Consider the following 25433-nt stretch of genomic DNA (forward strand, 5'->3'; position numbering starts at 1 on the left):
CACACAGAATGACATGCAGGACACCAGACAGGACAGAGCACACAGAATGACATGCAGGACACCAGACAGGACAGAGCACACAGAATGACATGCAGGACACCATACAAGACAGAGCACACAGAATGACATACAGTACAGAGCATACAGGATTGATCACACAGAATGACATGCAGGACTCCAGACAGGACAGAGCACAGAGAATGACATGCAGGACACCAGACAGGACAGAGCACACAGAATGACATGCAGGACACCATACAGGACAGAGCACACAGAATGACATGCAGGACACCAGACAGGATAGAGCACACAGAATGACATGCAGGACACCATACAGGACAGAGCACACAGAATGACATGCAGGACACCAGACAGGACAGAGCACACAAATTGACATGCAGGACACCAGACAGGACAGAGCACACAGAATGACATGCAGGACACCAGACAGGACAGAGCACACATAATGACATGCAGGACACCATACAAGACAGAGCACACAGAATGACATACAGGACAGAGCATACAGGATTGATCACACAGAATGACATGCAGGACACCATACAGGACAGAGCACACAGAATGACATGCAGAACACCAGACAGGATAGAGCACACAGAATGACATGTAGGACACCATACAGGACAGAGCACACAGAATGACATACAGGACACCAGACAGGACAGAGCACACAGAATGACATGCAGGACACCAGACAAGACAGAGCACACAGAATGACATGCAGGACACCAGACAGGACAGAGCAAACAGAATGACATGCAGGACACCAGACAGGACAGAGCACACAGAATAACATGCAGGACACCTGACAGGACAGATCACACAGAATGACATGCAGGACACCATACAGGACAGAGCACACAGAATGACATGCAGAACACCAGACAGGATAGAGCACACAGAATGACATGTAGGACACCATACAGGACAGAGCACACAGAATGACATGCAGGACACCAGACAGGACAGAGCACACAGAATGACATGCAGGACACCAGACAGGAAAGAGCACACAGAATGACATGCAGAACACCAGACAGGATAGAGCACACAGAATGACATGTAGGACACCATACAGGACAGAGCACACAGAATGACATGCAGGACACCAGACAGGACAGAGCACACAGAATGACATTCAGGACACCAGACAGGACAGAGCACACAGAATGACATGCAGGACACCATACAGGACAGAGCACACAGAATGACATGCAGGACACCAGACAGGATAGAGCACACAGAATGACATGCAGGACACCATACAGGACAGAGCACACAGAATGACATGCGGGACACCAGACAGGACAGAGCACACAGAATGACATGCAGGACACCAGACAGGACAGAGCACACAGAATGACATGCAGGACACCAGACTGGACAGAGCACACAGAATGACATGCAGGACACCAGACAGGACAGAGCACACAGAATGACATGCAGGACACCAGACAGGACAGAGCAAACAGAATGACATGCAGGACACCAGACAGGACAGAGCACACAGAATGACATGCAGGACACCAGACAGGACAGAGCACACAGAATGACATGCAGGACACCAGACAGGACAGAGCACACAGAATGACATGCAGGACACCATACAGGACAGAGCACACAGAATGACATGCAGGACACCAGACAGGATAGAGCACACAGAATGACATGCAGGACACCATACAGGACAGAGCACACAGAATGACATGCAGGACACCAGACAGGACAGAGCACACAAATTGACATGCAGGACACCAGACAGGACAGAGCACACAGAATGACATGCAGGACACCAGACAGGACAGAGCACACATAATGACATGCAGGACACCATACAAGACAGAGCACACAGAATGACATACAGGACAGAGCATACAGGATTGATCACACAGAATGACATGCAGGACACCATACAGGACAGAGCACACAGAATGACATGCAGAACACCAGACAGGATAGAGCACACAGAATGACATGTAGGACACCATACAGGACAGAGCACACAGAATGACATACAGGACACCAGACAGGACAGAGCACACAGAATGACATGCAGGACACCAGACAAGACAGAGCACACAGAATGACATGCAGGACACAAGACAGGACAGAGCACACAGAATGACATGCAGGACACCAGACAGGACAGAGCACACAGAATGACATGCAGGACACCAGAGAGGACAGAGCACACAGAATGGCATGCAGGACACCAGACAGGACAGAGCACACAGAATGACATGCAGGACACCAGACAGGACAGAGCACACAGAATGACATGCAGGACACCAGGCAGGACAGAGCACACAGAATGACATGCAGGACACCAGACAGGACAGAGCACACAGAATGACATGCATGACACCAGACAGGACAGAGCACACAGAATGCCATGCAGGACACCAGACAAGACAGAGCACACAGAATGACATGCAGGACACCAGACAGGACAGAGCACACAGAATGACATGCAGGACACCAGACAGGACAGAGCACACAGAATGACATGCAGGACACCAGACAGGACAGAGCACACAGAATGACATGCAGGACACCAGACAGGACAGAGCACACAGAATGACATGCAGGACACCAGACAGGACAGAGCACACAGAATCAGAGCCGGCCATAGGCATAGGTAAACTAGGCCATTGCCTAGGGCATCTGATATGCCTAGGGGCATCATCAGCTTCTGCTGATTAAAATGATATGTGACATACCTATATTCTTTATGTAGCATTTCATATGCAGATACAGCTAGAGTCTCACACAGTATATTGGCATGCTGCATATCAGTTTACTCAGCAGAAGCTACTTGAGCATCCTAGCCACATAGCAATGCAAATAAGATGCATTTTCATAAAAAAAAAGTGCCCGACGTTAGCATTGATGCAAGATTTGTGAGGACACATCTGTATCCAAGCAGAGGCAGAGGTCACAGTGTTAGTGGAAGTGTGAATGCTGTGTGCATGTGAGTGGGTTGGTTGTGCAGTAGTGTTCAGAATATGTGTAAGGTGCATTATGTGTGTCATGTAAAAATGCATTAATAATGTGCAACATATGTGTAAGGGGCACTATGTGTGTCGTTATGTGTTTAAGGGCATGAATAATGTGCGGCATATGTGTAACAGGGTACTACTGTATGTGTGTCATTATGTGTATAGGGGCACTAATAATGTGCAGCAAATGTGTAGGGAGCACTATGTGTGTCATTATGTGTATAAGGGCATTTATAATGTGCGACATATGTGTAAGGGACATTATGTGTAAAAGGGCATTAATAAAGGTTGTCATAATGTGTAAGGTGCATTATGTTTATAAGGACATTAATGTGTCTCATATGTGTAAGGGGCATTACTGTGTGGAATTGTGTATAAATGCATTACTAATGTGTGGCATTATGTGTATAAGGTGCTCTACTATGTGGCGTTGCAAATAGAAAGGGCACTACTGTGTCGTCTAATGTGAATAAAGAGCAATAAGGTGTGGTGTAATGTGAATAAGGAGCAATTCAGTGTGATGTAATGTGAATAAGGGGCTCTACTGTGAGGAGTAACGTTTATAAGGTAAAGTGATACTACTGTGGGATGTAATATGAATTATGGACACTATCGCAAGATAAAATGTGAATAAAGTTGCAGTACTGTGTGGCGTAATTGGAATTGGGGTTACTATTGTGTGGCCATGTCCCTTCCCAGCAAGAAGATGCCCCTTTTTGGGCTGTGCGTCAAATGTGCGAACTGTTCCTATTTAAAATATAGGGGGTACAAGGACTGCTATGGGTGAGAGGTAATGGTGCTGGGAAAGAGGTGCAAGGTCAGAGGCAGAATCAGCGGTGGTGCTAGGGGGCACCAGCCAAAATTTTGCCTAGGGCATCATATTGGTTAGGGCCGGCTCTGCACAGAATGACATGCAGGACACCAGACAGGACAGAGCACACAGAATGACATGCAGGACACCAGACAGGACAGAGCACACAGAATGACATGCAGGACACCAGACAGGACACTGCACACACAATGACATACAGGACACCAGACAGTACAGAGCACACAGAATGACATGCAGGACACCAGACAGGACAGAGCACACAGAATGACATGCAGGACACCAGACAAGACAGAGCACACAGAATGACATGCAGGACACCAGACCGGACAGAGCACACAGAATGACATGCAGGACACCAGACAGGACAGAGCACACAGAATGACATGCAGGACACCAGACAGGACAGAGCACACAGAATGACATGCAGGACACCAGACAAGACAGAGCACACAGAATGACATGCAGGACACCAGACAGGACAGAGCACACAGAATGACATGCAGGACACCAGACAGGACAGAGCACACAGAATGGCATGCAGGACACCAGACAGGACAGAGCACACAGAATGGCATGCAGGACACCAGACAGGACAGAGCACACAGAATGACATGCAGGACACCAGACAGGACAGAGCACACAGAATGACATGCAGGACACCAGACAGGACAGAGCACACATAATGACATGCAGGACACCAGACAGGACAGAGCATACAGAATGACATGCAGGACACCAGACAGGACAGAGCACACAGAATGACATACCGGACAGAGCATACAGAATGACATGCTGGACACCAGACAGGACAGAGCACACAGAATGACATGCAGGACACAGACAGGACAGAGCACACAGAATGACATGCAGGATACCAGACAGGACAGAGCATACAGAATGACATGCAGGACACCAGACAGGACAGAGCACACAGAATGACATACAGGACAGAGCATACAGAATGACATGCTGGACACCAGACAGGACAGGGCACACAGAATGACATGCAGGACACCAGACAGGACAGAGCACACAGAATGACATGCAGGACACCAGACAGGATAGAGAACACAGAATGACATGCAGGGCACCAGACAGGACAGAGCACACAGAATGACATGCAGGCAGAGCCGGCCCTACCCAATATGATGCCCTAGGCAAGATTTTGGTTGGTGCCCCCTAGCACCGCCGCTATTTCTGCAAGTGATGCCTGGCGTGAGTCAGCTGGCAGCTCTGCTAACGTCGGGCGCATTTTGTTTATGAAAATGCATCTTATTTGCATTGCTATGTGGCTAGGATGCACAAGCAGCTTCTGCTGATTAAAATGATATGCAGCATGCCTATATTCTGTGTGTGACTGTGGCTGTATCTGCATATACAAAATGCTACATTACAGTGATTTCCAGGAATACACGCTACAGCCGCAGTCACACACAGAATATAGGCATGCCGCATATCATTTTAATCAGCAGAAGCTGCTGGTGCCCCTCAGCATACCAAATGCCCTAGGCATTTGCCTAGTTTGCCTATGCCTAAGGCCGGCTCTGCATGCAGTACACCAGACAGGACAGAGCACACAGAATGACATGCAGGACACCAGACAAGACAGAGCACACAGAATGACATGCAGGACACCTGACAGGACAGAGCACACAGAATGACATGCAGGACACCAGACAGGACAGAGCATACAGAATGACATGCAGGACACCAGACAGGACAGAGCACACAGAATGACATGCAGGACACCAGACAGGACAGAGCACACAGAATGACATGCAGGACACCAGACAGGACAGAGCACACAGAATGACATGCAGGACACCAGACAGGACAGAGCACACAGAATGACATGCAGGACACCAGACAGCAGAGCACACAGAATGACATACAGGACAGAGCACACAGAATGACATGCAGGACACCAGACAGGACAGAGCACACAGAATGACATGCAGGACACCAGACAGGACAGAGCACACAGAATGACATGCAGGACACCAGACAGGACACTGCACACAGAATGACATGCAGGACACCAGAAAGGACAGAGCACACAGAATGACATGCAGGACACCAGACAAGACAGAGCACACAGAATGACATGTAGGACACCAGACAGGACAGAGCACACAGAATGACATGCAGGACACCAGACAGGACACTGCACACAGAATGACATGCAGGACACCAGGCAGGACAGAGCAAACAGAATGACATGCAGGACACCAGACAGGACAGAGCACACAGAATGACATGCAGGACACCAGACAGGACAGAGCACACAGAATGACATGCAGGACACCAGACAGGACAGAGCACACAGAATGACATGCAGGACACCATACAGGACAGAGCACACAGAATGACATGCAGGACACCAGACAGGATAGAGCACACAGAATGACATGCAGGACACCATACAGGACAGAGCACACAGAATGACATGCAGGACACCAGACAGGACAGAGCACACAAATTGACATGCAGGACACCAGACAGGACAGAGCACACAGAATGACATGCAGGACACCAGACAGGACAGAGCACACATAATGACATGCAGGACACCATACAAGACAGAGCACACAGAATGACATACAGGACAGAGCATACAGGATTGATCACACAGAATGACATGCAGGACACCATACAGGACAGAGCACACAGAATGACATGCAGAACACCAGACAGGATAGAGCACACAGAATGACATGTAGGACACCATACAGGACAGAGCACACAGAATGACATACAGGACACCAGACAGGACAGAGCACACAGAATGACATGCAGGACACCAGACAAGACAGAGCACACAGAATGACATGCAGGACACAAGACAGGACAGAGCACACAGAATGACATGCAGGACACCAGACAGGACAGAGCACACAGAATGACATGCAGGACACCAGAGAGGACAGAGCACACAGAATGGCATGCAGGACACCAGACAGGACAGAGCACACAGAATGACATGCAGGACACCAGACAGGACAGAGCACACAGAATGACATGCAGGACACCAGGCAGGACAGAGCACACAGAATGACATGCAGGATACCAGACAGGACAGAGCACACAGAATGACATGCAGGACACCAGACAGGACAGAGCACACAGAATGACATGCAGGACACCAGACAAGACAGAGCACACAGAATGACATGCAGGACACCAGACAGGACAGAGCACACAGAATGACATGCAGGACACCAGACAGGACAGAGCACACAGAATGACATGCAGGACACCAGACAGGACAGAGCACACAGAATGACATGCAGGACACCAGACAGGACAGAGCACACAGAATCAGAGCCGGCCATAGGCATAGGTAAACTAGGCCATTGCCTAGGGCATCTGATATGCCTAGGGCAGTGGTTCCCAAACTTTTTTTAATCACGGCGCCCTAGAGTATCAGAATTTTTATCACGGCACCCCTAGTCCTAAAGTTTTTAATTGGGAAATTTATAAAAAAAATATGAAATTAAGTAAATTATGTTTATATGTCATACTTAGGTTCAGTTATGTGGTGAGGGACAAGATTTGCTTCTGTTTGTACGCATATTTTATGACTGGCAGCCACAAGTACTAGTTTTTCCTATTACATGGATAATAAATATTTTGAATTGGTCCTGGACCACCAACCCGAGGCACCCCTGCAAGTGTCCCGCGGCACCCCAGGGTGCCACGGCACACAGTTTGGGAACCACTGGCCTAGGGGCATCATCAGCTTCTGCTGATTAAAATGATATGTGACATACCTATATTCTTTATGTAGCATTTCATATGCAGATACAGCTAGAGTCTCACACAGTATATTGGCATGCTGCATATCAGTTTACTCAGCAGAAGCTACTTGAGCATCCTAGCCACATAGCAATGCAAATAAGATGCATTTTCATTAAAAAAAAAGTGCCCGACGTTAGCATTGATGCAAGATTTGTGAGGACACATCTGTATCCAAGCAGAGGCAGAGGTCACAGTGTTAGTGGAAGTGTGAATGCTGTGTGCATGTGAGTGGGTTGGTTGTGCAGTAGTGTTCAGAATATGTGTAAGGTGCATTATGTGTGTCATGTAAAAATGCATTAATAATGTGCAACATATGTGTAAGGGGCACTATGTGTGTCGTTATGTGTTTAAGGGCATTAATAATGTGCGGCATATGTGTAACAGGGTACTACTGTATGTGTGTCATTATGTGTATAGGGGCACTAATAATGTGCAGCAAATGTGTAGGGAGCACTATGTGTGTCGTTATGTGTATAAGGGCATTTATAATGTGCGACATATGTGTAAGGGACATTATGTGTAAAAGGGCATTAATAAAGGTTGTCATAATGTGTAAGGTGCATTATGTTTATAAGGACATTAATGTGTCTCATATGTGTAAGGGGCATTACTGTGTGGAATTGTGTATAAATGCATTACTAATGTGTGGCATTATGTGTATAAGGTGCTCTACTATGTGGCGTTGCAAATAGAAAGGGCACTACTGTGTCGTCTAATGTGAATAAAGAGCAATAAGGTGTGGTGTAATGTGAATAAGGAGCAATTCAGTGTGATGTAATGTGAATAAGGGGCTCTACTGTGAGGAGTAACGTTTATAAGGTAAAGTGATACTACTGTGGGATGTAATATGAATTATGGACACTATCGCAAGATAAAATGTGAATAAAGTTGCAGTACTGTGTGGCGTAATTGGAATTGGGGTTACTATTGTGTGGCCATGTCCCTTCCCAGCAAGAAGATGCCCCTTTTTGGGCTGTGCGTCAAATGTGCGAACTGTTCCTATTTAAAATATAGGGGGTACAAGGACTGCTATGGGTGAGAGGTAATGGTGCTGGGAAAGAGGTGCAAGGTCAGAGGCAGAATCAGCGGTGGTGCTAGGGGGCACCAGCCAAAATCTTGCCTAGGGCATCATATTGGTTAGGGCCGGCTCTGCACAGAATGACATGCAGGACACCAGACAGGACAGAGCACACAGAATGACATGCAGGACACCAGACAGGACAGAGCACACAGAATGACATGCAGGACACCAGACAGGACACTGCACACACAATGACATACAGGACACCAGACAGTACAGAGCACACAGAATGACATGCAGGACACCAGACAGGACAGAGCACACAGAATGACATGCAGGACACCAGACAAGACAGAGCACACAGAATGACATGCAGGACACCAGACCGGACAGAGCACACAGAATGACATGCAGGACACCAGACAGGACAGAGCACACAGAATGACATGCAGGACACCAGACAGGACAGAGCACACAGAATGACATGCAGGACACCAGACAAGACAGAGCACACAGAATGACATGCAGGACACCAGACAGGACAGAGCACACAGAATGACATGCAGGACACCAGACAGGACAGAGCACACAGAATGGCATGCAGGACACCAGACAGGACAGAGCACACAGAATGGCATGCAGGACACCAGACAGGACAGAGCACACAGAATGACATGCAGGACACCAGACAGGACAGAGCACACAGAATGACATGCAGGACACCAGACAGGACAGAGCACACATAATGACATGCAGGACACCAGACAGGACAGAGCATACAGAATGACATGCAGGACACCAGACAGGACAGAGCACACAGAATGACATACCGGACAGAGCATACAGAATGACATGCTGGACACCAGACAGGACAGAGCACACAGAATGACATGCAGGACACAGACAGGACAGAGCACACAGAATGACATGCAGGATACCAGACAGGACAGAGCATACAGAATGACATGCAGGACACCAGACAGGACAGAGCACACAGAATGACATACAGGACAGAGCATACAGAATGACATGCTGGACACCAGACAGGACAGGGCACACAGAATGACATGCAGGACACCAGACAGGACAGAGCACACAGAATGACATGCAGGACACCAGACAGGATAGAGAACACAGAATGACATGCAGGGCACCAGACAGGACAGAGCACACAGAATGACATGCAGGCAGAGCCGGCCCTACCCAATATGATGCCCTAGGCAAGATTTTGGTTGGTGCCCCCTAGCACCGCCGCTATTTCTGCAAGTGATGCCTGGCGTGAGTCAGCTGGCAGCTCTGCTAACGTCGGGCGCATTTTGTTTATGAAAATGCATCTTATTTGCATTGCTATGTGGCTAGGATGCACAAGCAGCTTCTGCTGATTAAAATGATATGCAGCATGCCTATATTCTGTGTGTGACTGTGGCTGTATCTGCATATACAAAATGCTACATTACAGTGATTTCCAGGAATACACGCTACAGCCGCAGTCACACACAGAATATAGGCATGCCGCATATCATTTTAATCAGCAGAAGCTGCTGGTGCCCCTCAGCATACCAAATGCCCTAGGCATTTGCCTAGTTTGCCTATGCCTAAGGCCGGCTCTGCATGCAGTACACCAGACAGGACAGAGCACACAGAATGACATGCAGGACACCAGACAAGACAGAGCACACAGAATGACATGCAGGACACCTGACAGGACAGAGCACACAGAATGACATGCAGGACACCAGACAGGACAGAGCATACAGAATGACATGCAGGACACCAGACAGGACAGAGCACACAGAATGACATGCAGGACACCAGACAGGACAGAGCACACAGAATGACATGCAGGACACCAGACAGGACAGAGCACACAGAATGACATGCAGGACACCAGACAAGACAGAGCACACAGAATGACATGCAGGACACCAGACAGCAGAGCACACAGAATGACATACAGGACAGAGCACACAGAATGACATGCAGGACACCAGACAGGACAGAGCACACAGAATGACATGCAGGACACCAGACAGGACAGAGCACACAGAATGACATGCAGGACACCAGACAGGACACTGCACACAGAATGACATGCAGGACACCAGAAAGGACAGAGCACACAGAATGACATGCAGGACACCAGACAAGACAGAGCACACAGAATGACATGTAGGACACCAGACAGGACAGAGCACACAGAATGACATGCAGGACACCAGACAGGACACTGCACACAGAATGACATGCAGGACACCAGGCAGGACAGAGCAAACAGAATGACATGCAGGACACCAGACAGGACAGAGCACACAGAATGACATGCAGGACACCAGACAGGACAGAGCACACAGAATGACATGCAGGACACCAGACAGGACAGAGCACACAGAATGACATGCAGGACACCATACAGGACAGAGCACACAGAATGACATGCAGGACACCAGACAGGATAGAGCACACAGAATGACATGCAGGACACCATACAGGACAGAGCACACAGAATGACATGCAGGACACCAGACAGGACAGAGCACACAAATTGACATGCAGGACACCAGACAGGACAGAGCACACAGAATGACATGCAGGACACCAGACAGGACAGAGCACACATAATGACATGCAGGACACCATACAAGACAGAGCACACAGAATGACATACAGGACAGAGCATACAGGATTGATCACACAGAATGACATGCAGGACACCATACAGGACAGAGCACACAGAATGACATGCAGAACACCAGACAGGATAGAGCACACAGAATGACATGTAGGACACCATACAGGACAGAGCACACAGAATGACATACAGGACACCAGACAGGACAGAGCACACAGAATGACATGCAGGACACCAGACAAGACAGAGCACACAGAATGACATGCAGGACACAAGACAGGACAGAGCACACAGAATGACATGCAGGACACCAGACAGGACAGAGCACACAGAATGACATGCAGGACACCAGAGAGGACAGAGCACACAGAATGGCATGCAGGACACCAGACAGGACAGAGCACACAGAATGACATGCAGGACACCAGACAGGACAGAGCACACAGAATGACATGCAGGACACCAGGCAGGACAGAGCACACAGAATGACATGCAGGATACCAGACAGGACAGAGCACACAGAATGACATGCAGGACACCAGACAGGACAGAGCACACAGAATGACATGCAGGACACCAGACAAGACAGAGCACACAGAATGACATGCAGGACACCAGACAGGACAGAGCACACAGAATGACATGCAGGACACCAGACAGGACAGAGCACACAGAATGACATGCAGGACACCAGACAGGACAGAGCACACAGAATGACATGCAGGACACCAGACAGGACAGAGCACACAGAATCAGAGCCGGCCATAGGCATAGGTAAACTAGGCCATTGCCTAGGGCATCTGATATGCCTAGGGCAGTGGTTCCCAAACTTTTTTTAATCACGGCGCCCTAGAGTATCAGAATTTTTATCACGGCACCCCTAGTCCTAAAGTTTTTAATTGGGAAATTTATAAAAAAAATATGAAATTAAGTAAATTATGTTTATATGTCATACTTAGGTTCAGTTATGTGGTGAGGGACAAGATTTGCTTCTGTTTGTACGCATATTTTATGACTGGCAGCCACAAGTACTAGTTTTTCCTATTACATGGATAATAAATATTTTGAATTGGTCCTGGACCACCAACCCGAGGCACCCCTGCAAGTGTCCCGCGGCACCCCAGGGTGCCACGGCACACAGTTTGGGAACCACTGGCCTAGGGGCATCATCAGCTTCTGCTGATTAAAATGATATGTGACATACCTATATTCTTTATGTAGCATTTCATATGCAGATACAGCTAGAGTCTCACACAGTATATTGGCATGCTGCATATCAGTTTACTCAGCAGAAGCTACTTGAGCATCCTAGCCACATAGCAATGCAAATAAGATGCATTTTCATTAAAAAAAAAGTGCCCGACGTTAGCATTGATGCAAGATTTGTGAGGACACATCTGTATCCAAGCAGAGGCAGAGGTCACAGTGTTAGTGGAAGTGTGAATGCTGTGTGCATGTGAGTGGGTTGGTTGTGCAGTAGTGTTCAGAATATGTGTAAGGTGCATTATGTGTGTCATGTAAAAATGCATTAATAATGTGCAACATATGTGTAAGGGGCACTATGTGTGTCGTTATGTGTTTAAGGGCATTAATAATGTGCGGCATATGTGTAACAGGGTACTACTGTATGTGTGTCATTATGTGTATAGGGGCACTAATAATGTGCAGCAAATGTGTAGGGAGCACTATGTGTGTCGTTATGTGTATAAGGGCATTTATAATGTGCGACATATGTGTAAGGGACATTATGTGTAAAAGGGCATTAATAAAGGTTGTCATAATGTGTAAGGTGCATTATGTTTATAAGGACATTAATGTGTCTCATATGTGTAAGGGGCATTACTGTGTGGAATTGTGTATAAATGCATTACTAATGTGTGGCATTATGTGTATAAGGTGCTCTACTATGTGGCGTTGCAAATAGAAAGGGCACTACTGTGTCGTCTAATGTGAATAAAGAGCAATAAGGTGTGGTGTAATGTGAATAAGGAGCAATTCAGTGTGATGTAATGTGAATAAGGGGCTCTACTGTGAGGAGTAACGTTTATAAGGTAAAGTGATACTACTGTGGGATGTAATATGAATTATGGACACTATCGCAAGATAAAATGTGAATAAAGTTGCAGTACTGTGTGGCGTAATTGGAATTGGGGTTACTATTGTGTGGCCATGTCCCTTCCCAGCAAGAAGATGCCCCTTTTTGGGCTGTGCGTCAAATGTGCGAACTGTTCCTATTTAAAATATAGGGGGTACAAGGACTGCTATGGGTGAGAGGTAATGGTGCTGGGAAAGAGGTGCAAGGTCAGAGGCAGAATCAGCGGTGGTGCTAGGGGGCACCAGCCAAAATCTTGCCTAGGGCATCATATTGGTTAGGGCCGGCTCTGCACAGAATGACATGCAGGACACCAGACAGGACAGAGCACACAGAATGACATGCAGGACACCAGACAGGACAGAGCACACAGAATGACATGCAGGACACCAGACAGGACACTGCACACACAATGACATACAGGACACCAGACAGTACAGAGCACACAGAATGACATGCAGGACACCAGACAGGACAGAGCACACAGAATGACATGCAGGACACCAGACAAGACAGAGCACACAGAATGACATGCAGGACACCAGACCGGACAGAGCACACAGAATGACATGCAGGACACCAGACAGGACAGAGCACACAGAATGACATGCAGGACACCAGACAGGACAGAGCACACAGAATGACATGCAGGACACCAGACAAGACAGAGCACACAGAATGACATGCAGGACACCAGACAGGACAGAGCACACAGAATGACATGCAGGACACCAGACAGGACAGAGCACACAGAATGGCATGCAGGACACCAGACAGGACAGAGCACACAGAATGGCATGCAGGACACCAGACAGGACAGAGCACACAGAATGACATGCAGGACACCAGACAGGACAGAGCACACAGAATGACATGCAGGACACCAGACAGGACAGAGCACACATAATGACATGCAGGACACCAGACAGGACAGAGCATACAGAATGACATGCAGGACACCAGACAGGAGAGAGCACACAGAATGACATACCGGACAGAGCATACAGAATGACATGCTGGACACCAGACAGGACAGAGCACACAGAATGACATGCAGGACACAGACAGGACAGAGCACACAGAATGACATGCAGGATACCAGACAGGACAGAGCATACAGAATGACATGCAGGACACCAGACAGGACAGAGCACACAGAATGACATACAGGACAGAGCATACAGAATGACATGCTGGACACCAGACAGGACAGGGCACACAGAATGACATGCAGGACACCAGACAGGACAGAGCACACAGAATGACATGCAGGACACCAGACAGGATAGAGAACACAGAATGACATGCAGGGCACCAGACAGGACAGAGCACACAGAATGACATGCAGGCAGAGCCGGCCCTACCCAATATGATGCCCTAGGCAAGATTTTGGTTGGTGCCCCCTAGCACCGCCGCTATTTCTGCAAGTGATGCCTGGCGTGAGTCAGCTGGCAGCTCTGCTAACGTCGGGCGCATTTTGTTTATGAAAATGCATCTTATTTGCATTGCTATGTGGCTAGGATGCACAAGCAGCTTCTGCTGATTAAAATGATATGCAGCATGCCTATATTCTGTGTGTGACTGTGGCTGTATCTGCATATACAAAATGCTACATTACAGTGATTTCCAGGAATACACGCTACAGCCGCAGTCACACACAGAATATAGGCATGCCGCATATCATTTTAATCAGCAGAAGCTGCTGGTGCCCCTCAGCATACCAAATGCCCTAGGCATTTGCCTAGTTTGCCTATGCCTAAGGCCGGCTCTGCATGCAGTACACCAGACAGGACAGAGCACACAGAATGACATGCAGGACACCAGACAAGACAGAGCACACAGAATGACATGCAGGACACCTGACAGGACAGAGCACACAGAATGACATGCAGGACACCAGACAGGACAGAGCATACAGAATGACATGCAGGACACCAGACAGGACAGAGCACACAGAATGACATGCAGGACACCAGACAGGACAGAGCACACAGAATGACATGCAGGACACCAGACAGGACAGAGCACACAGAATGACATGCAGGACACCAGACAGGACAGAGCACACAGAATGACATGCAGGACACCAGACAGCAGAGCACACAGAATGACATACAGGACAGAGCACACAGAATGACATGCAGGACACCAGACAGGACAGAGCACACAGAATGACATGCAGGACACCAGACAGGACAGAGCACACAGAATGACATGCAGGACACCAGACAGGACACTGCACACAGAATGACATGCAGGACACCAGAAAGGACAGAGCACACAGAATGACATGCAGGACACCAGACAAGACAGAGCACACAGAATGACATGTAGGACACCAGACAGGACAGAGCACACAGAATGACATGCAGGACACCAGACAGGACACTGCACACAGAATGACATGCAGGACACCAGGCAGGACAGAGCAAACAGAATGACATGCAGGACACCAGACAGGACAGAGCACACAGAATGACATGCAGGACACCAGACAGGACAGAGCACACAGAATGACATGCAGGACACCAGACAGGACAGAGCACACAGAATGACATGCAGGACACCATACAGGACAGAGCACACAGAATGACATGCAGGACACCAGACAGGATAGAGCACACAGAATGACATGCAGGACACCATACAGGACAGAGCACACAGAATGACATGCAGGACACCAGACAGGACAGAGCACACAAATTGACATGCAGGACACCAGACAGGACAGAGCACACAGAATGACATGCAGGACACCAGACAGGACAGAGCACACATAATGACATGCAGGACACCATACAAGACAGAGCACACAGAATGACATACAGGACAGAGCATACAGGATTGATCACACAGAATGACATGCAGGACACCATACAGGACAGAGCACACAGAATGACATGCAGAACACCAGACAGGATAGAGCACACAGAATGACATGTAGGACACCATACAGGACAGAGCACACGGAATGACATACAGGACACCAGACAGGACAGAGCACACAGAATGACATGCAGGACACCAGACAAGACAGAGCACACAGAATGACATGCAGGACACAAGACAGGACAGAGCACACAGAATGACATGCAGGACACCAGACAGGACAGAGCACACAGAATGACATGCAGGACACCAGAGAGGACAGAGCACACAGAATGGCATGCAGGACACCAGACAGGACAGAGCACACAGAATGACATGCAGGACACCAGACAGGACAGAGCACACAGAATGACATGCAGGACACCAGGCAGGACAGAGCACACAGAATGACATGCAGGATACCAGACAGGACAGAGCACACAGAATGACATGCAGGACACCAGACAGGACAGAGCACACAGAATGACATGCAGGACACCAGACAAGACAGAGCACACAGAATGACATGCAGGACACCAGACAGGACAGAGCACACAGAATGACATGCAGGACACCAGACAGGACAGAGCACACAGAATGACATGCAGGACACCAGACAGGACAGAGCACACAGAATGACATGCAGGACACCAGACAGGACAGAGCACACAGAATCAGAGCCGGCCATAGGCATAGGTAAACTAGGCCATTGCCTAGGGCATCTGATATGCCTAGGGCAGTGGTTCCCAAACTTTTTTTAATCACGGCGCCCTAGAGTATCAGAATTTTTATCACGGCACCCCTAGTCCTAAAGTTTTTAATTGGGAAATTTATAAAAAAAATATGAAATTAAGTAAATTATGTTTATATGTCATACTTAGGTTCAGTTATGTGGTGAGGGACAAGATTTGCTTCTGTTTGTACGCATATTTTATGACTGGCAGCCACAAGTACTAGTTTTTCCTATTACATGGATAATAAATATTTTGAATTGGTCCTGGACCACCAACCCGAGGCACCCCTGCAAGTGTCCCGCGGCACCCCAGGGTGCCACGGCACACAGTTTGGGAACCACTGGCCTAGGGGCATCATCAGCTTCTGCTGATTAAAATGATATGTGACATACCTATATTCTTTATGTAGCATTTCATATGCAGATACAGCTAGAGTCTCACACAGTATATTGGCATGCTGCATATCAGTTTACTCAGCAGAAGCTACTTGAGCATCCTAGCCACATAGCAATGCAAATAAGATGCATTTTCATTAAAAAAAAAGTGCCCGACGTTAGCATTGATGCAAGATTTGTGAGGACACATCTGTATCCAAGCAGAGGCAGAGGTCACAGTGTTAGTGGAAGTGTGAATGCTGTGTGCATGTGAGTGGGTTGGTTGTGCAGTAGTGTTCAGAATATGTGTAAGGTGCATTATGTGTGTCATGTAAAAATGCATTAATAATGTGCAACATATGTGTAAGGGGCACTATGTGTGTCGTTATGTGTTTAAGGGCATTAATAATGTGCGGCATATGTGTAACAGGGTACTACTGTATGTGTGTCATTATGTGTATAGGGGCACTAATAATGTGCAGCAAATGTGTAGGGAGCACTATGTGTGTCGTTATGTGTATAAGGGCATTTATAATGTGCGACATATGTGTAAGGGACATTATGTGTAAAAGGGCATTAATAAAGGTTGTCATAATGTGTAAGGTGCATTATGTTTATAAGGACATTAATGTGTCTCATATGTGTAAGGGGCATTACTGTGTGGAATTGTGTATAAATGCATTACTAATGTGTGGCATTATGTGTATAAGGTGCTCTACTATGTGGCGTTGCAAATAGAAAGGGCACTACTGTGTCGTCTAATGTGAATAAAGAGCAATAAGGTGTGGTGTAATGTGAATAAGGAGCAATTCAGTGTGATGTAATGTGAATAAGGGGCTCTACTGTGAGGAGTAACGTTTATAAGGTAAAGTGATACTACTGTGGGATGTAATATGAATTATGGACACTATCGCAAGATAAAATGTGAATAAAGTTGCAGTACTGTGTGGCGTAATTGGAATTGGGGTTACTATTGTGTGGCCATGTCCCTTCCCAGCAAGAAGATGCCCCTTTTTGGGCTGTGCGTCAAATGTGCGAACTGTTCCTATTTAAAATATAGGGGGTACAAGGACTGCTATGGGTGAGAGGTAATGGTGCTGGGAAAGAGGTGCAAGGTCAGAGGCAGAATCAGCGGTGGTGCTAGGGGGCACCAGCCAAAATCTTGCCTAGGGCATCATATTGGTTAGGGCCGGCTCTGCACAGAATGACATGCAGGACACCAGACAGGACAGAGCACACAGAATGACATGCAGGACACCAGACAGGACAGAGCACACAGAATGACATGCAGGACACCAGACAGGACACTGCACACACAATGACATACAGGACACCAGACAGTACAGAGCACACAGAATGACATGCAGGACACCAGACAGGACAGAGCACACAGAATGACATGCAGGACACCAGACAAGACAGAGCACACAGAATGACATGCAGGACACCAGACCGGACAGAGCACACAGAATGACATGCAGGACACCAGACAGGACAGAGCACACAGAATGACATGCAGGACACCAGACAGGACAGAGCACACAGAATGACATGCAGGACACCAGACAAGACAGAGCACACAGAATGACATGCAGGACACCAGACAGGACAGAGCACACAGAATGACATGCAGGACACCAGACAGGACAGAGCACACAGAATGGCATGCAGGACACCAGACAGGACAGAGCACACAGAATGGCATGCAGGACACCAGACAGGACAGAGCACACAAAATGACATGCAGGACACCAGACAGGACAGAGCACACAGAATGACATGCAGGACACCAGACAGGACAGAGCACACATAATGACATGCAGGACACCAGACAGGACAGAGCACACAGAATGACATACAGGACAGAGCATACAGAATGACATGCTGGACACCAGACAGGACAGAGCACACAGAATGACATGCAGGACACAGACAGGACAGAGCACACAGAATGACATGCAGGATACCAGACAGGACAGAGCATACAGAATGACATGCAGGACACCAGACAGGACAGAGCATACAGAATGACATACAGGACAGAGCATACAGAATGACATGCTGGACACCAGACAGGACAGGGCACACAGAATGACATGCAGGACACCAGACAGGACAGAGCACACAGAATGACATGCAGGACACCAGACAGGATAGAGAACACAGAATGACATGCAGGGCACCAGACAGGACAGAGCACACAGAATGACATGCAGGACACCAGACAGGACAGAGCACACAGAATGACATGCAGGACACCAGACAGGACAGAGCACACAGAATGACATGCAGGACACCAGACAGGACAGAGCACACAGAATGACATGCAGGACACCAGACAGGACAGAGCACACAGAATGACATGCAGGACACCAGACAGGACAGAGCACACAGAATGACATACAGGACAGAGCACACAGAATGACATGCAGGACACCAGACAGGACAGAGCACACAGAATGACATGCAGGACACCAGACAGGACAGAGCACACAGAATGACATGCAGGACACCAGACAGGACACTGCACACAGAATGACATGCAGGACACCAGAAAGGACAGAGCACACAGAATGACATGCAGGACACCAGACAAGACAGAGCACACAGAATGAGATGTAGGACACCAGACAGGACAGAGCACACAGAATGACATGCAGGACACCAGACAGGACACTGCACACAGAATGACATTCCGGACACCAGACAAGACAGAGCATACAGAATGACATGCAGGACAGCAGACATGACAGAGGACACTGGGTGACATACACAGAACAGCAGAAAACATGGACAAACACAGATCATGACATGCATAGAGTGCAATTTTCACCTTACCTATTTAAATGCAGCCCCACATCCGGTCACTTTGGTGGTGATCCAGAGTATATTTCACCAGTGTTAATAGCATGCTGAATAGTCATCTATTGTAGCAAAACATTCCGGGAAGATTTTAGAATAATGTTCATATACAAAATCACTTGTAAAATATTAAACCACTTTATGGCTTATGAAATAACAAACAAGATTAATTCAACTTTGTGCTGGCATCCGCATTGTATTCTAAGTTAAGCAATAGGGAAATGTACTGGGTGGTGTGTGTCCTATAGTTAAATATTAATGTTTATTGGAATAATACCAGAATTTGTTGTTAAAGAGAAGCGCTCGGAGCTGCCTCTGTACTGGCCATGTAGCAGGCAGGCACTAGAACCCGGCGCGGGTCTCTCTGGAGGCGCAACCTCCAACATGTGCTTTCTGTATGTTGCACGGCTAAACTTCAAGTCTTTCCCTCTGTGTTCTGGAGTCTACAAGAGCCTTACAGAGACCCCCTTGAATCATGAGACGCCGATATGAAATGAATATCTCTCTTAAAAAGACTAGTACTATGAGTCTTAAATGTGAAATTTAAGCTGAAATGTTCCTTACCAGATCCTTTAAAAAAATATATTTTTCATTTTTAGTAAAATGCTTGTTTTTATCTGTTTATACTTATCCCCTTGTACATTTTTTATTTATTTTTGAAGATTAGCTGTAACTTTAATTAGAGAAACTGAATGTTTGCTATAAGAAATAAGGTAGTCTAAACCTCTGGGACTGGGGCTGGCATAAAGTAATATTACATGACTTATCCTGCCTATTGTGTGGCAGGGGGTGTGTCTGTGTAGGACTTTAAAAAGGGTGAAGTTCGGGGGGGTTCGGTTTCCGAGAAACCGAACCCGCTCATCTCTATTTATGTATAGGCTTGGGTTGTTGGCCAAAACTTCTTTGTTCCAGTCTTCCCAGCCTCACTCCCTTATAGTTTTTTTGGTTGGTGTTTGATTGTTGACTATTGTAAGGTGAAAAAGAATGGCAGCTCACAAGTCCAGGTGCAATCATTTATTTGTTGACTGGTATTTGGCTGTACCACCCTAATGGGGGGCAGTATCATGGTGGTGGGTGTGTAGTTAAGTTAGAAGGTTGAGTGGATATTTTTGGTGGTATAGTGGAGTTTGGTCTAGAGGTACTGTCAACGTTTAGCATGTCCATGTACCCAGGCCCGTTTCCATGTGATTATAGTTGAGTTGTGCACCTTGTGCAGTATGTGCCTACAATGCATGTAATTTAGAGAATAAGAAATATATACCAGCGCTGGCTATAGTGGAACACATAAAAAATAGATGGCTTGCTTTATAAAAAACAATCACAGTTTATTAGCTAAAATACATATAAAAATAATAATAGTATAATTGTATTTTGTTTGTATTTAAACTGTATAATGCCACCAATAAATTTATATGTGATCCACAATTATCCACTGGTACACTACTATATGTGATTCTGAAAACTTGGCTAAGACATTCTCTAATAGAGTCATACAGTCACTAGATTTAGCATCAAAGATTTTACCGGGTATAGTTTTCCCTTTAGGAGTGATCCATTGGTTGCTGAAAAGGAAAAACCGGTCGTAAAGTGCTGTAGTGCAAAGTCCAGATTGGAGTAAGTGTCCAAACAGTACCAAAGCTGAAAAGCAGGAGTCCAGGTGGTTTTTGTGGAATTAAAATTTAGCTCAACGCGTTTCACTAGTTAACATGCATCCAGCTTCCTCGGGAGTATATTATGGTGTGTGCTGGGGTCTCATTATGTACCCCTTAATACTAGATAGGTGGCACCTCACTGTATCAACAATGTTGTTTTCTCATCAGGACTGGTCTGTGCAATGAGGTAGCTGTATGACTAAGCTAAGCGACACAAGTGTGTGGCACAAACACCTAGCCCATCTAGTAGTGGCACTACAGTCCCACTGCACTAATGGCGGATACAGGACGCACGTCTAACACCAGCATAGTTGTTATGGCCTCAGTAATCCGCTTTGCAACGGGGTATACATATACGGCAGTATCACTGGAATTATATGGCAGTACCACTGGACATATATGGTAGTATCACTGGATTTATACGGCAGTACCACTGGACATATACGGCAGTATTACTGGAATTATATGGCAGGATCACTGGAATTATACCGCAGTACCGCTGGACATATACGGCAGTATCACTGGACTGGACTTATACGCCAGTACCACTGGAATTATACGGCAGGATCACTGGACTTATACGTCAGTACCACTGGAATTATACGGCAGGATCACTGGAATTATATGGCAGGATCACTGAAATTATACGGCAGGATCACTGGATTTATACGGCAGTACCGCTGGACATATACGGCAGTATCAATGGACATATACGGCAGTATCACTGGACATATACGGCAGTATCACTGGACTGGATTTATACGCCAGTACCACTGTAATTATACAGCATGATCACTGGACTTATACGCCAGTACCACTGGAATTATACGGCAGGATCACTGGAATTATACGGCAGTACCGCTGGCAGAGCCGGATTAAGGCCCCGGGAGGCCTGGGGCACTAAAGAGCAGGGGGCCCCCACGGACTATATATATATATATATATATATATATATGTAATACCCTGAAGCTATTGCACCATGGAGATCCCCTTGTGATTTTTTTTTTTGTTTACATTGTGGAACTACAAGTCCCAGAGTAGATCGTGGGCTGAACTTTATGTGACCCTGTCAGATTGGGACAGGGATTTTGCCGCCAATTCTCTGGTCCTGTCACTTCTTACCCAGCAACATAAAAAGTCTGGGAAACATGTCCCCAGCTGATTGGGTCCCCTGGGTTGTAGGGCAGAGTGACCAGGGGGTAGTCTGTTGCTGGGGCCCCGGGAGCCAGTCATCATAGAGGAGAGGGGAGGTGGAGGAGCACCAGGACCCTTATAAGAAGCCTCACAGCACAGGAGAAGGAGACCCTGGAGGATGGGAAAGTGTACCTGGGGAAGTGGAGCCATGTAGTATCCGGGAGCCTGAAGTGAGGAGCCTCTGCTCAAGTGAGCCTGTTGCCCAGCTCAGCCGCCACCGGGATCTGACGTGATGACCTGCCTGGGGAAGAAGAGGAGCCGCCTGCCACGCCATGGAGATCGTCGGCGCTGAAGACGACTGGAGACCCTGCTGCAGAGGGGAAGAGCTGGCCGCGTCAGGGCCAGCGGGGATGGAGTGCGGAGAAGAGCCGCCGCTGCCGAGAGACTGGAGCAGAGCAGGAGACCTGGTCCGGAGTGAGGAAATGGAGCCGTCTACGCCGCTGCCTGCCTGTCTAGAGCGGATCGTGGGGACAAGGAGAAGTCCGGTGCGGATCCTGAGTGAAGAGGAGCGGGTGGAGAAATGGCCCCCCTTAAGGACTTCCCAGGCTGCTGCTTCCAGAAGGCGCGGGACCCGCCTGGTGGACACCGGGCGCACAGGCACCGCCGAGGACGACCCCGGGAAAGAAGACCCCTGGCGAGGACCCCTGGTTGCTGAGATGTGATGGCGCAGACTGGAGGATGCGGGAAGAAGACCCCTGGGGCGTCGCGACCGGAGACTAAGAAGACCTCACTGGGAGATGATGGCGCGGACGGGAGCCTGCTGCACAGGAGCAGAGCGAGATTAGTGAGAGGACAGTGGGGACCGGAGCAGAAGAGGACAGCGCCGGCAGAAGTAGTGAAGAAGATATGGGAGCCGATCGGAGGTGGCAGAAGCGCCGCAGCAGGTGGTGAGACCCTGATCGCCCTTCCGCTGCCATACTCTGCCCCTGTTGTGCCCTCCGCTGCAAAAACTCTGCTAATAGGGGACATAGTATTTGAAAAAGGGTGTAGACACCCCTAAGATCCCCTGTGTCCGATATTTAACCCCTTCCGCTGCATAAACTCTGCAATTGGGAACATCTTATGTAATAAAAGGGGTGTGCTCCCCTCATGATAGTACCCCCGCAAAGTTTAGATAATTAGGGGTTGCGCTCCCCTCATTTGTATGTGCCCCGCATATTTGTTTTGGGAATGTTGTAAAAGGGGGTAGACTGCCCTTATATATTGGTACCCACATCTGGGATTGTTTGGTAGGGGGTAGGAGTGTAGACACCCCTTGGTAAGTGCTGCGGTGATAGTTCTTTGATGCAAGCTCCGCCCAGCAGTGTGAAAGCTAATGTTAATGCATTTATCTGCTATTAAGGAATGCTGGTACTGATAGTTCTTTTTATGCAAGCTCCGCCCAGCAGTGTGAAAGCTAATGTTAATGCATTTATCTGCTATTAAGGAATGCTGGTACTGATAGTTCTTTTTATGCAAGCTCCGCCCAGCAGTGTGAAAGTTAATGTTAAAGCATTTATCTGCTATTAAGGATTGCTGATACTGATAGTTCTTTTTATGCAAGCTCCGCCCAGCAGTGTGAAAGTTAATGTTAAAGCATTTATCCGCTATTAAGGATTGCTGATACTGATAGTTTTTTTTATGCAAGCTCCGCCCAGCAGTGTAAAAGCTAATGTTAATGCATTTGTCTGCTATTAAGGAATGCTGGTACTGATAGTTCTTTTTATGCAAGCTCCGCCCAGCAGTGTGAAAGCTAATGTTAATGCATTTATCTGCTATTAAGGAATGCTGGTACTGATAGTTCTTTTTATGCAAGCTCCGCCCAGCAGTGTGAAAGCTAATGTTAATGCATTTATCTGCTATTAAGGAATGCTGGTACTGATAGTTCTTTTTATGCAAGCTCCGCCCAGCAGTGTGAAAGCTAATGTATTTATCTGCTATTAAGGAATGCTGGTACTGATAGTTCTTTTTATGCAAGCTCCGCCCAGCAGTGTGAAAGCTAATGTTAATGCATTTATCCGCTACTAAGGAACGCTGGTTACCTGAGACTGTTGTTAACAAGCCATAACCAGCCTGCTTTAATTGTGCACAAGTTCCTGCTTACCTACTACCTGTATTGCTGACGCTGGTTACCTGAGACTATTATTTAGAAGCCATAACCAGCCTGCTTCAATTGTGCAACAGTTACCTGCTTACCTGCCACCTGTATTGCCAACGCTGGTTACCTGAGACTGTTATTTAGAAGCCATAACCAGCCTGCTTCAATTGTGCGCCAGTTACCTGTTTACCTGCCACCTGCATTGCCAACGCTGGTTACCTGAGACTATTATTTAGAAGCCATAACCAGCCTGCTTTAATTGTGCACAAGTTACCTGCTT

The 25433-nt window shown here is 47.5% G+C and overlaps 1 protein-coding gene across 1 annotated transcript in view; it reads right to left on the reverse strand.

The window, feature by feature from the left end:
• LOC135054955 (glycine N-acyltransferase-like) overlaps nt 1-20415 on the reverse strand; it is a 167666-nt gene extending 147251 nt beyond the window's left edge. The window contains exon 1 of the mRNA XM_063958456.1: nt 20207-20415. The gene's annotated coding sequence lies outside the window, so the exon portion shown is untranslated. The remainder of the gene's footprint in view (nt 1-20206) is intronic.
• Nucleotides 20416-25433: the final 5018 nt, after the last annotated feature.

Source organism: Pseudophryne corroboree, chromosome 3 (genome assembly GCF_028390025.1).
Source record: "Pseudophryne corroboree isolate aPseCor3 chromosome 3, aPseCor3.hap2, whole genome shotgun sequence".
Classification (NCBI taxonomy): Eukaryota; Metazoa; Chordata; class Amphibia; order Anura; family Myobatrachidae; genus Pseudophryne; species Pseudophryne corroboree.